The sequence below is a fragment of the Opisthorchis viverrini genome (genome assembly GCF_000715545.1).
Source record: "Opisthorchis viverrini unplaced genomic scaffold opera_v5_6, whole genome shotgun sequence".
In the NCBI taxonomy this organism is placed as follows: domain Eukaryota; kingdom Metazoa; phylum Platyhelminthes; class Trematoda; order Opisthorchiida; family Opisthorchiidae; genus Opisthorchis; species Opisthorchis viverrini.
This window is the reverse complement of record NW_008751662.1, coordinates 2,390,098-2,400,913: the sequence shown is the minus strand read 5'-3', so window position 1 is coordinate 2,400,913 and position 10,816 is coordinate 2,390,098.

Below are 10,816 nucleotides of genomic sequence, written 5' to 3'. Positions count from 1 at the left end.
CAACATCATCATCATCATCATCATCATCATCATCATCATCATCATCATCATCATCATCATCATCATCAGAGACATCTATTTTGTAGTAAAAGGCTGGATTCTTTAATTATTGCTGCAACAAATTCCTGGGTGCTTTTATGGACATTTTTTTGGATTAACATCACTCAGAGTAAATGTCTTCTGAGAATAGTGATGCTTGTTCACGTAAAAATACGACAGCAATGTATATTTGAGCCCAGTACATTTCAGATGCTTCTCTACTGATCGATTCGACCTACTTCAATGGTCGAGTAGTGTAAATATTCAAAATTTAACACGTCGGCCAAACTGGGAATTCCGTATGGGATTTTGAGCCTCCTTGCTAGTTTTTTCGTAGCTTTTTACATTTATTGCTTTAATTTTGATTGGCTGAGTGATAATACTGCAGAACTTGTCCTTGATCTGTCATAAAAAAGTGGAAGAAAATTGCACACCGGTCGCTCAGCTGGAAGACGTACAAGAGTATACATTTCCCAGAAGGAGAATATTTGCCCAGGCGCTTGGTCAAATTTGCCCGCAATGGTTGCAATCATGTTGGTATTGCCCTGGTGGTGGTTCAGGTGACAAAAAGTCGTTAAGTTGCAAAAGGGGATTCATTATTCTGAAGCCGTCACCACGCGCAGTTGTTTTGCAAAAATTCTTTCGAAAACGGTCACTCTTCTGGGAAACCCAATCGATTTTCGGAGTTGAAAGTGGGCAGCAAATTATTCTGAGGATCTGTTTCCTTCAGTGGTTTTGTAACGGACCAGATAGCTCCCCCTTGGTACTCAGTACCACTCATTCACCTAAATGCAAAAAACGGACTTTGATACCGAGGGTCGCATTTTTTAAATTCCATGGTCAGTGTTCTCATTTTGCTTCTGCTGTCAACGATGATGATGATGATGATGATGATGATGATGATGACGAGGATGATGATGATGATGATGATGATGATGATGATGATGATGAGTTTACTTTTACACTATAACCCTTCCCTTACTTTTATTCCGTTTTAAGTCTGGCTTGAAGCAGATCCATTGCTCACCTTTTTGGAAACTTTGCAAATGGCCTGCCTCCGTCTCCGTTCTGCTGCCCAAAAAAAGTAAGTTGATACCTCAAAGCTGTCCTTGAATGAATTGCGGCGTTTCATCAGTAATAGGGTCCCGTGATTAGGAACCTTCCGTTGTGCAGAACTGTACATTTTCTAGGATGTCAGTAACACTGGTGGCTCCTTCTTGAGACCATGTATAGGTAACAACAGAAAGTAGTTTCAGCGGGGGGATGCTTCTCCTTTTGTTTCTTCTCTGGCCTACTTATAGATTAGTAATTTCTACAGTGGTTAGATATGTTTATAGTACTGATGAACGTGCAAGTAGTATCTGGTCAAGAGTAGATGCTCTGTCTCTGCGTCTGATAGAGGGTTGATATGGAAACTATGAAACCGCTTTGTAGTGTTTGCTCATCGTTGCTTATTATTTAAAGAACGTTCAGAAAATCTCGAGAGGACGCTTGAGAATGTTCGCTTTTCACAACGCTGTGCAAATAAGGTCTGTACTTTCGTGTCTAATGGAAGCCATAAATAGCTATAGACAACTGTATGTGGCCATAAGAAACAGTCAGTGGCTGTGGGCATTCCTTTCTTCTCTCAGCAGTCACGCGATGTAATTTTCGGCCTGATCATTGACCAATGAGAAAGATCGATTTCTTAGTGTACGACCACTTGGGCATTTGGTGGATTCGTGCGCCAGGATTATCGAGGTATATCAGTCGAAAAAAGAGGATGTAACTAAAGTTCACCATTAGATTTTTCACGAGGTTGAATTGTTATGACAGGCACTGGAAAAAAGCCTATTCTCTAGAGATAGAAAGAGAGAGAGAGTAATACCTCCTCAGAAGTGCTTTTCTCGTCTGTTCATGTAACGGGCAAACAGCAAAAGTGAAACCACCTCGTAAGGAATGTCAGTCTCCCACTTTATCTTTTATGATGAATCCTTGACGGACACCAGCAATAGTTCTAAGTGCCCCTGCACTGTTTTTAGTTGATGTAATCTCAGAGTGTTCAGAAGCCAAAAAGGTATTAAGCTTCTCTAGCTACAAACTTCCGACTGCCGGCGAGGCCCTTTTAACTTAGTTATGATTCTTACTTAATATAGATCGGATATGGCTGTAAAGCAGCTACTAATTTTTTCCATCGATTTCAGTGAGTCAACGCGTCAGCTGGAAGGCATTCAGTTTCAGCGTCTGTGTCAGACTCGGTGCATAAACTTTGCCAACTTGAAGCAATTCTGTCGAAGTGAATTCAAGGAAAATAAGGACTTCCAAAGATGTACAGCGACTCAGTCTTGTAAAACTACCGAAGTGAATCCACGTGCCACCAAGAAGTGCTTGAAATTTGTCTTCCAGGTTGATATCTTGCATTTCGATGAGAGAACAAACATACCTCGATTTAGATTATTCAGAATAAGCAAATGTCCCACCTTCCACGGGCCCTCATCTGCGCAGTCCCAAGGATATATGTCTCGTCTTGATAAACTCTCCTTATGCACAGAATCAACCGAGTGTGATATCCTCTCCGGTGTGATTGCAACAATGGAGAATCTGATGAAGCAGTTCAGTCGCCTACCATTCCAAGTGAGCTCGAAGCAGCCTTTAGTGATTTCTATGTCAAATCTTCTACGTTTCCTCAAACGATGGAGTAAGCGAAATGATTGCAGCACGGAAACACTCAACTCCAATCTACCCAACTGGATTTCGTACGGCTATGACGGAACATTAACCGTAAAGTGAGTTCAGAAGTCAGCTGATCAGTTCTCTATAACAAAGCGATCAAACGCCTCAGTTCACATGGGGACTAATAGTCGCCGTTTGTAAGTTACATAAAGTGGAATGAATATTTTACTAAGATTTTTTGACTTAGGTACAGGCAAACGTCATATGATACAGAAAACTACTCACAAGGTTGCCGGAAACTCTTCGACAGCCCACGACCGGTTTTGCTTTTCTTGGGTTTCATCAGGTGGGCACGGTCCCCGAGTTTCCGTCAACTCATGTTCTACTTGAACCATGGGATAGAGTTAGTATCGCAGTGCTGTTAAAATGCACCATTTATCTGTGGCAGCCGGACACTTAGGCTATTGTGGTGTTTGGACTTTAGCCTGAACCCTAAGAAATGCGCCAACTGGGAGGTTTTTTCCTTTATGGGATTTCAGCAATTAAAAATACTGATCCGAAACAACTGTGAGTTCCTGGTTGGGATGTCCGCATCACATCTGAGTGTTCTTTGTTATGTTGTGGTCCTTGGGTTATGTCGGCCATACACATATCTTTTGAGGCTGATTTGCTAGCTACCAGAGGATTTACTAATTCTAGTAATGAAGAGTTGAACAGAACCCTTGTATGCGATTGCCATTTATGCTAGAGGGTGAACTATTGTCTCGTCAAATTAACGAGCCCGGACGAAAAAATGAAACAAATAATCTAACTTAATGAGGAAGCTGGGTGAATTTTTACCGGCTATTTTTTTATTGAGCTGAACCAAAATTGATCACCATATTGGAGTCTTTGGAAACTTTCGTTTGGATTTGTACATATAAAGGGTGCTGTGTAATCGGTCGTTTTTCAGCACTGTGCCTGAACAGAATCCAGATAGTTGTGAGCACAACCCAAAGCCTCATAGATTTATACGACATTAAAGTAGAATAAAGTAGATAGAAAGCAGACAGACAGACAGACAGACAGACAGACAGACAGACAGACAGACAGACAGACAGACAGACAGACAGACAGACAGACAGACAGACAGACAGACAGACAGACAGACAGACAGACAGACAGACAGACAGACAGACAGACAGACAGACAGACAGACAGACAGACAGACAGACAGACAGACAGACAGACAGACAGACAGACAGACAGACAGACAGACAGACAGACAGACAGACAGACAGACAGACAGACAGACAGACAGACAGACAGACAGACAGACAGACAGACAGACAGACAGACAGACAGACAGACAGACAGACAGACAGACAGACAGACAGACAGACAGACAGACAGACAGACAGACAGACAGACAGACAGACAGACAGACAGACAGACAGACAGACAGACAGACAGACAGACAGACAGACAGACAGACAGACAGACAGACAGACAGACAGACAGACAGACAGACAGACAGACAGACAGACAGACAGACAGACAGACAGACAGACAGACAGACAGACAGACAGACAGACAGACAGACAGACAGACAGACAGACAGACAGACAGACAGACAGACAGACAGACAGACAGACAGACAGACAGACAGACAGACAGACAGACAGACAGACAGACAGACAGACAGACAGACAGACAGACAGACAGACAGACAGACAGACAGACAGACAGACAGACAGACAGACAGACAGACAGACAGACAGACAGACAGACAGACAGACAGACAGACAGACAGACAGACAGACAGACAGACAGACAGACAGACAGACAGACAGACAGACAGACAGACAGACAGACAGACAGACAGACAGACAGACAGACAGACAGACAGACAGACAGACAGACAGACAGACAGACAGACAGACAGACAGATAGATAGATAGATAGATAGATAGATAGATAGATAGATAGATAGATAGATAGATAGATAGATAGATAGATAGATAGATAGATAGATAGATAGATAGATAGATAGATAGATAGATAGATAGATAGATAGATAGATAGATAGATAGATAGATAGATAGATAGATAGATAGATAGATAGATAGATAGATAGATAGATAGATAGATAGATAGATAGATAGATAGATAGATAGATAGATAGATAGATAGATAGATAGATAGATAGATAGATAGATAGATAGATAGATAGACAGATAGAAGGACAGACAGGCAGAATTGATAAACTGTCCTTTTTTGGCTGTAGCTGAGATGGTTTTCACTTTATACAAATGCTTATCTCCACACCTCAGTTATCCGAGTGGTCACCCCGCCATAATTTGGACTCCGACTTTCACGGTCTATAAAAAAGAAACGAAAGATGAAAGGCATTTGTCTTCACATCGATCTGGAGCAAAATCCCCAGGCAAAGGGAAGACAAACAGACGGAAAGCAGAACTCCTGCCTCAGATCCTTGTGGGGAGCGAAGAGCAGAGTGCAGTTGCGGTCCAAGTTAGGAAATCAGGGTTCTTTCTTCTCGTGTTCGATCTTCCTACGGTCACAACTTTTCCTACTCAACAATTGACATCACTCGGTCACCATTCAAAGATACGTTTTTCCAAAAATTTTGAAACAGAAGAGACCAAGCAGTCATGTGCAAATCCTTTAAATCTCCTTGCCCAGCGTCGTAGACTCCACGATTTCCAGAAACGAAAATCTTTACGAGACTCGGTTGTTCATAGAGATGCAGCAGATCTCGACGGACTTAGTACTGTGGAAACAGAGGGCACCACCAGTGGGACGTCGGATCGAGTTTCTTCGATCAGTGAATCACAGTCGGAATACACTGGAGCAGATTCGAGTCTTATCGGTCAACTTTTGGCCTATTATACACCCTCCCAGCATGGAGCAGTATTCCGAAAACAGAAGTCAGCAGAATCAACGGATAAAGTACAATGGCTGAATCCCTTTCAGTTACTGTTTACGAAGGACAGGGCATACAGGTTTCTGCAGTCTGGACAGTCAGCGCCACAATTCCCTTTTGAATGGCACCATCAGAACACGAACACCTGGCCAGCTACTTTAGACGTCCAACTGAACAAACACATCCGAGTTTACTGTACAGGATCACAGGATTTCACAGTGACTTTTTCCGTCAGTAAACGGTTAGAACTAAAGGTTGTATGTACTCAAAAGTCAGTCTCGGAACCGGAGGAAGATCGTGTCAATTCGGAACAGAGAAGTATCGATACAACGGTAAGTGTCTGCCTTGGACCGATGCAGTCCGTTTACTCTTGGGTTAGTGCTTTTAGATTGATTTGATATTTTCCCGCTGCAGGATGAGGCTGCTTCATTTACCATTACGGGATCATGCGCACTATTGTAGTTTTGGCTTCCCCCAACGGTGGTGGTCACTTTTTGTTTTAAGGTGCTGCTCAGCATTTAAGACAGTCGTTTGTAGCCTAGAAGGCAGTGGATGTTAAGAAACGCTCTCGAATATAACCACGCCTTGCACAAAAAGTTGCCTTATCTTGCCTATTCGGCCACCTCTCGCTTGTTGGTTTGTAAGCTCAACATTCCTGAACCTTCAAAGAGCTACAAGTGCTATTAGTAAGGTATTAGGCCCCACTTGGACCCACGAGATTTGACAACCACCGGTGATCACCACTGTTGCTAGTCTACTTCAGACAAGTCTAATAACTCTAGTCTTTGGTCAACTGCTTTCGGGCAGAACAACAGCTTGTCTGTGGAAGACCCCCTCCAAGTGGATGTGGAATGCGCGATCGAATCACCACTTTTGATGCATACAACCCCTAAAGATAGATGATGACCAGCAATAGGAATCTACTGTTTCGAGATTCATAAGCGTATGAATCGGCAGTTTTTACACTCAAAACGGAGGAGATCTGATTGGATATTGTATTTGCTGAATAAGTTATCGACCGAAAAAAACTGCCTCGTTAGTCGCTTGACTCTCCAACTCGGTGATCAGAGTTCCGCTGAGCGATTCTGACCCGAAATCGTTATAGTTGAGTGAGGTTATGATGATTAGTCAAGACCGACCCGACGGGGGCCTACAAAAAACATTAACTAAGTCATGTGATTCGCTGCACTCAAATTCCCAAAAACGAAAAGTGACTGTTTTCAATGTTGGAACTGAAAAGTTTCAGGCGAATTTTCGACATACACACACAAGAGACTGTAGTTTATTGAAATCGCTTTGTAAATAAAGAATGATGAAATGAGAAGTTCAGGTACACGTAGCATGAATGAGAAGACCGAAATGGGGACTGAGTGGAACCATCGATTTACTGCTTGTCGGGTGGATGTTTTTTTCGACTGATCTACCGAGAATACTAGCTGTCCGTCACACTGATTCCCCTTGAAGGCATTTCAATATATGATGGGAGCGTGTGTCAAGGTTTGGTAACTTCCAACTGAGATCTTTTCGCGTAAGTGAAACCAAGCTATGCTGAAAAGTCAAGAAGCAATGTACAACTCTGTCATACATAGCGGGAATTCTATGCCCTATCTAAGTGCGATTTACTCACATTGCTGACTGGTCGCTCGTTGCCGACTAGTTGAGTTTTCAAACTTCTAACTCGGCGGTCTCGGTTCGAATAGGGATGGAACAGCTGTACATTGCTCTTAGATATCACCTACAGGGTAAAATACGTACGGATTTCAAGATCAACCGAATCCTTTTCTACTTTCTAACAACACCGAATGGCTGAGTGGTTTGGCAAGTTTAGATTACACTGGAACGACTAGAGCGAAGTCGAGTGTACCATCACCAATACGGTTTACTTAAGTGTGCTTAAACGAGAGCTGCCCATCGTACATCCTTCTCAAACCCTTCTGAACTGAACTGAAGCTGGTCGTCAACAGTAAACAATCAATATGGTCAATATGCAAATTTCCCTAGTTTTTCAGAATATAAATTGAAGATAATATTTAGATTTTGATAGTACACGAGGAAGTAAATGCAGAAGAGACTTGCCATAAATTCCCTTATTCGGTCGTTTTGTATGCCTTGTTATGCTGCACACAGGAAATGCACCTCAGGAGAGTGATGAACTGGAGGACTCCAAGCTCAGTAAAACAGTCCAAGTGTAATGCTCAATATAGTTTTTCTTTTGTCTTTTAGCTACTGGGCAATCTCCCTTACCTCAGTGTGCATGATGAACACGTTTCGTACAAAGTTACCGCCTGGAGAAAAAAACGCCAGGTGAGCCTAAATTATACATGGTCCCTTGTTTTAAGTTAATTATATGGGGGTTGGTTACTCTATAGAGGTAAACCGGATACTTTGGTTCATATAGCATGAGTCCCAGAGAACGAAGCAGTCTAGGGCGCAAATGATTTCGGGATCACAGATTTGCAATTAGGTTCCGTTGTATTGTGGGTTACGCTGCACTGGGCCCGCGATAAGGAGAAGACAGAGAACTCGGAACACAGCCGTATTGTCAGGACAAACAGGGCTTCTGCGTTAGTATTATATAGGATGACTAAATGGCCAATTATGGTCGTCCACTCGTTCGCTCTTTACAGCCAACGGCAGTGTTTCGGTCGTGAATACTCAGCCCTACCCGGTTGATTGTATGTTTTCAAGCCGTGTTTGGCACGCTCCGCCAACGCACCTGCTGCCTGGAATGTGTGGTACCGATGGTAACCTTGAGGAAGCGTCTTTCTCTGCACATGCACTTTCTCCATGTCTGGAAGTGTCTCGACAGGTTCTTGAACAACTTTTTATGCAAAGGATGGAAAAGCCTCTTATGCACTGGAAAGCTACACTGTTTCAGTAAAGCATAAGACATTCCACAATAAAATACGTAATACCCTTGAAGGAACTTGTTCACAAGGTTGCTGAAAACCTTTTGACAGCCCACGACCAGTTTCGCCCTTCTTGGGGCTCATCAAGTAGGTGCACTCCTCAAGTTTCCGTCAACTTCATCTCTTACTTGAAGATAGATCGCACGAAGCTCGTGAAACACTCATTTGCACGCCACGTTCCTTCTAAACGGGAGACTCAACCGAATCCCAGTGAATCTCCCAATTATGGTATTCTTTAAATGAGTTTGCTGAACAAAGGCCGCTCCGTGATTTGAGTATTCGAGATATCACGATACACTGTTTTCAGGATGCCACCTATAAGTTTGCTGAAGACTCCTCGGCAGCGCACAACTAGTTTCGCCTTTCATGGGGCTCAGCAGGTACGTGCGATCCCCTTGTGGTTTCTCGGATAACGTAACCACTGAATCGCCAAGTGGTATTTGTGCAACATATTCAATTGCAGGATATCATTAATGAGAGATACAGCTGGAATTCAGATGAGGCTCCCTCTAAAACCAAATGGTGTGCAGTTAATTGGATTTAGTCAAACTATGCGATCGTTCACTTGGAGTCGTGTGAAACTACAATGACGCAATCGCATTCGGTAATAACATCAGACATATTCACGAGGCTTACGATCAAAGTTGGGACATGAGTCACCCCGAGTAAGACATACCTAAGCCATAGGTGACCCATCATCATCTGTATACGGACAGACTATCGTTTCTTGATATAACCCTACTTTTAAGTTTGCTGGAAAAAAACCCTGTGATAACCCATCACCGGTTTTGCTTTTCTTGGGGCTCAGTAGGTGAGTGTGACTTTCAAGTTTCCAGCAACCTTGTTTTCTATTCAAACGTCAAATTGAGGGTAAATGGCAAAATACCATCACATATTGAGATTCTTTCGGGTCTCGTGTTAGGAGCAAATCACTTTACAAGGGGCAATGTTCGAATTGCAGTAGGGTGAATCGAACCTTTGTGTTTGCTTGGGGATATCATGAAATCCTTCAGTGTTTTCGGTTCGGTTGTATTCGCAATCACTTCGGCATCTGCAATCCGTACTTTTTGTCCTGATTGGCCTGGCCTGACAACTAGATACCGCGATCCCACCTACATGCAGCGCGGGTAACTAAGTAAGAACAATCGGTTCTTTCACGGGATACACAGCATGTGAGGCCGTTGAAAACTGACAAACAACAACTGGTTTTCATAAAGGAAACTACTCACAAGGTTGTTGAAAAGTCTTTGACAGCCCACGACCGGTTTCACCCTTTTTGGGGCTCATCAGGTAGGCGCAGTCCCGAGTTTCCGTCAACCTTATGATCTATTTGAACCCAAATTGGACTGATTGCGACAAATACACTTATTTGCAAATCAGTCTGGTTATCACGAGAGACTCAACTGAAAAAACCACATTAATTTGCAAATGAGTGTATTTGTCGCTATCAGTACAATTTGGCTTCAAGTAGAACATGAGGTTGATGGAAACTCGGGGACTGCGCCTACCTGATGAGCCCCAAGTAGGGCGAAACCGATTGCAGGCTGTCGAAGAGTTTCCAGCAACCTTGTGAGCATTTTACTCTATGAAAATATGCTGCGATCTCTCGAATATCGTGCCAGCTGAAACATGAGGTGATCTGTATGCAACACATTTAACTGAAGCATATCACAAACGAGATATTCAGTTGCACCTCTCGTGAAAACTANTTGATTTGCAATGGGTGTATTTCTAGAAAACAACTGGTTTTGTTCTTCTCAGGGCTCAATAGGTAGGCGTAGGCCCCGGTTCCCATAACCCTTATGTTCTGCCTGAAGAATACATTGTACGAATGACATTCATGTGCAACTTACATTGGTGTTCACGAGAGGCTCAACCGAATCCCGGCTTATCCGCGATATTCTTCAAGTAAATGTGCTGCATAAAGGCTGCTTGTGGGCTTTTGCATGATCTTCAGTAACCTTACGAGTAGTGTGTTCTGTCAAGCAGATATCTCGAATATGTTACTAGCTGAATCATGAGGTGACCTCTATGCATTACATTTAGTTGAAGAATAACGTCAATTAGAGTTTTAACTTGGATTCAGCTAAGTCCCCTGTTCATATCAACTTAGCTTGCAAGAGCAATAATTCATCAGAGTATACTAGAGGAGCCGTTATAGGGAAGTAATGTCCCTAAATCCATCTGTTGTCTCACAACGACTGGTTACATCTTTTCGCCTCCTTTCAGGATGCATTTGAAAAAATATTCAAGAAACGTAGCCCATCAGAGGGTAATGTTGCCCTGAAAAAGT